Genomic DNA, 4,067 nt, shown 5'->3' on the forward strand with positions numbered 1-4,067 from the left:
TTCACATTCTGTCATTAAATCCTCACCTCGACCCATTACCAGATGAGAAAACTGAGGCTCAGAGAGGTTGGGGCTCTTGCCTATTCAAGGGGACATGCTTCGGGGACGTGGTAAGCCCAAAGCTCATTCTGCGTAGGCCAGCAGCCTCCCAAGAAGTGCCTGAAGCACAAGGCCAGGCCACATGCACCTCAAGACTCTACCACTGAGTCTAGGTCAGACCCAGGAATGCAGCAGGCACTGCATAAATGCACATCAGTCCAGCCCTCATGCCCAACTAAAGCATCTGTCCTGCAAGTGGAAAACCAGGAAACAAGGCATACTGGGCCAAAAAGATAAGAGCTGCCAAACTGCCGTGGCAGCAAGATTTACGCAAAGTTAAACCAGCCAGGGGCAGAGAGCTGCCACTACAAACCCCAGGTACCCCCACCCTCCCTCCTCCAGACAGCCTCCACAAAAGCCCCTACTGGCTGCACACCCGTAACCAGAGCAGGGAAGGCCACAAACACTCCGTGTGTGACCAAGATGCCCACCCCCGTGCATGCCCCACTCAGCAAAGCGGGAGTCCTGGATGTACCTAACGGACCAAACTGAATTACTCTGCGCCTTCCCCAGCCAGTGCCCTGAGAGATGAGGGGAAGGGAGCAGGATGCCAGACCCAGGGCACTGGCTGGCACCCACCCTTGGTTCCACCTTCAAAGTTCTCCCCCTGAAGTCCTGCTGGGTTCTGTGGATCCCAAGAAATCATACTCAAACCCTGCATGGATGTGCACTGCTCCAACGTCTGCAGACGGGACCCAATTCTCTGAAAAATGATTGAATTCCTCATAGGAATCTGGATGTTATAGCTTTAGCATCTGACTGCCTGGACACCAATCCTGGCTCACCACCTCCTTACCAGCTGTGTGACCCTGCACCAGTGACTTCACTCTCTGAGCCTCAGATTCCTCATCTGTAAAATGGGATAATAATGGTGCCTGTTTCTATTTTTTTTTTTTTTTTTTTTTTTTTTGAGACAGAGTCTCACTCTGTTGCCTGGGCTAGCAGTGCTGTGGCGTCAGCCTAGCTCACAGCAACCTCAAACTCCTGGGCTCAAGCGATCCTCCTGCCTCAGCCTCCTGGGTAGCTGGGACTACAGGCATGCGCCACCATGCCCGGCTAATTTTTTTCTATATATTTTTAGCTGTCCCAGTAATTTCTTTCTATTTTTAGTAGAGACGGGGTCTCGCTCTTGCTCAGGCTGGTCTTGAACTCCTGAGCTCAAACAATCCACCCGCCTCGGCCTCCCAGAGTGCTAGGATTATAGGCGTGAGCCACTGCACCCGGCCGATGGCGCCTGTTTCTATCACGAGGATTAAATAAGATGCTCCATGCTTAGCTGTATGCCTGGATATGCTGTGGCGGAAACGGCTATGTGTTCAACAAAAAGCATTTCCGATTCCTCTTAGGAATATAGCTAAAAGCGGTTTCCCAGATCCCTGGCAGTCAGATACGGCCATGTGATCAAGTTCTGGCCCATAGTGTTAAGACAAAATGTGTGCCGCTTCAGACCCAGCCCTAAAAACCTCCCATGAGGAATTATTTCTCTCCCTCCCTGTCCACCAGCTGGAAGGAAATAACTCCAAGGTCCTAGGGGATGCCAGGACCACAAGATGGAAGGGGTCTGGGTCCCTGGGTCACCACACAGAAAGCCACCTGCCAAACACCCAATAGGACTTTTTATGAATGAGAAATAAACTTCTGTTGTGTTAAGCCTCTGAGCATTCAGGGTCTGGCTATCACATCAGCTAATTACTACTTGCAGTTAAAGAGTGGTAAGCGTTGGCTGATTGCTGTTATCATTACTATCACTGGTATTGCTGGCTCTTCCCAGTATTCAGTCCAGACCTCCAGGGGTGGGGAACCTGCAGCCTTGGGGCCACATGTGGCCTTCTGGATCCTTGACTGCAGCCTTTTGACTCATTCCAAATTTTGCAGAACAAATGCTTTTATTAAAAGTGGTGCAGCAGAGAAAGATGAAGCTTTTCTTGACTCCTTTAGTGCTTAAAAAATAACAATCTTGAAGTCAGAGGGCCGCAGGTTGCCCGGCCCTCAGTCATTACTTGGCGAATAGATACAGAGGAGACAGCCCTTGCAACCCTCCAAACCTGCCTTTTGCCAGGCCTCGCTGCAGGAACTAGCCAAAAAGTCCCTCAAAGATTGCTCGTGAGTTGCAAACATACCAGCTGTTCTTCCCTGCTTACCCCTTCTTTATCCTGCTGTTTATAACAAAAATATTGAACCAACCATGAGCCAGGCCCTGTGCCCAAAACTTTACATCTGTCCCTTATCTGCTTTAACATTCTTGGCAGCCCCATGATGCTTGTACTGTTCTACCCACTTCACAGATGACAACACTGAGGCTCAGTGAAGTTAAATACCTTGCTCATATTCACCCGGCCATGAAGAGCTGGAGCTACAGCTGAGACCCAACATTTTAAACAGTAACAGCACTGACTACCCTTCTGCAGCACTTGCTGTGTGCTGGGCACCACTCTAGGATTCTGCTGTGTATTATGTGAGCCCTGCCATCTCTTGCCCAGACTGTTGTGATGGGTCCTCATGGATCTCTCTGCTTCCTCCCTTGTCCCCCAACCCCACTCTATTTTCACACAGTAGAGATCAAGTCCCTCCTCTGCTCAAACCCCTCTACTGGCTCCTGTCACACCTACAATAAAGTTCAAAGCCCTGCCAGAGCCTACCGGGCCTGCCAGATCTGGCCCTGGCCCACCACTCCCACCTCATCGCCTTCCCTGTCCCACTCCGGCCATGCTGGCTTTCGGATTTCTCGAACACACCAGGCACGCTCCCACCTCAGGGCCTTTGCACCTGCCATATCTGTTGCCTGGGATGCTCTTCCCCTTCCTTCATATGGCTGACTCCTGCTGTCGACCAGCTCTTGGCTCAACACTGTCACCTTCTGAGGGAGCTGACCCTGACTCCCAGCTAAAGTGGTCCCTGCCAGTAGTCATTCATTGTTTTCTCCAACATGTACGCTGTCTGTCTCCTCTCAGGGCAGGAACCTTGTTGACTTGTTCACTGCTCCCTCCACAGTACATGGCCTAAGGCCCAAAGCTCCATGGAGAGCTGCTGAATGAATGAGTGAATGAATGAATGCTAAGAGGCAGTAATATAGGATATCAAATGAAAAAGAATACAAAAGAAAAAGAAACGATTCCCCCTGGCTCTGGCTGGGGTCGCATTGGGAGTCCTGGCCGTAGATGGTGTGACCCACAGACTGGGATCACGGAAGAACACCAGTGAGCACATATCCAGCGCCTGCTGCACCCCAGGAATTCGGGTAAAAACCAGGCAGTGTCTTCCGCAGGGGACTCCTGGGCTTGACAGAAAGACTGGGGAGAGGAGGGTTAAGTCAGGGGAATGTGTAGAAAATCTCCAAGATCCAGGGGTTGGCTCCTGAGGTCTTTCCTGAACCCCTGCCTGGCCTTAGCAGCTGGTCTACTCCTGCCACAGGATTTATTTATTAAGCACCTGCTGTGAGCTCAGCAAAGCAAAAAAGGAAATCTCAGATGTAAACAGACAGATGGTACCCTCATGGTCCCCTCCCCCAAACTAGTCCAGGTTCCCAGTTCCCAAGGGAACTGGGCGACCTGGTCACGGGGGCGGCAGGGGGGCGGGGAGATATCTGACCCTAGCACGGTCCTCAGACTTGGGTTTATGTAAAAATCACAAGGAAGCTCGTTCAGAATGACTACTCCAGAGACGCAGACTGGCCGAGGGGGCCTCGGACCCCATTTTGAGAAACCCAAGGGGTGGCGGGCCCAAACCCCTGCACAGCCCCTGCTGCCGTGCCATCCTGGACAACCCAATTGGCCGCTCTGGGCCTCAGTTTTCTCATCCGCACAATGGAGATACTTTCGACTGGGCAGGGCTACAATGAAGACAGAGCAGCACCCCGCTCGGGCAGGGCCGCGCCTGGCCTGGCACACGGGAGGCCGCAGGCAGGCATCTGCAGTTTGCTCGGCCGGGCCTCCCACTGCAGCTCTGCCCCGTGGAGCCAGGGAGACCCC

This window comes from Propithecus coquereli, unplaced genomic scaffold (assembly GCF_000956105.1).
Source record: "Propithecus coquereli isolate 6110/MARCELLA unplaced genomic scaffold, Pcoq_1.0 Scaffold77, whole genome shotgun sequence".
NCBI classification, from domain to species: Eukaryota; Metazoa; Chordata; class Mammalia; order Primates; family Indriidae; genus Propithecus; species Propithecus coquereli.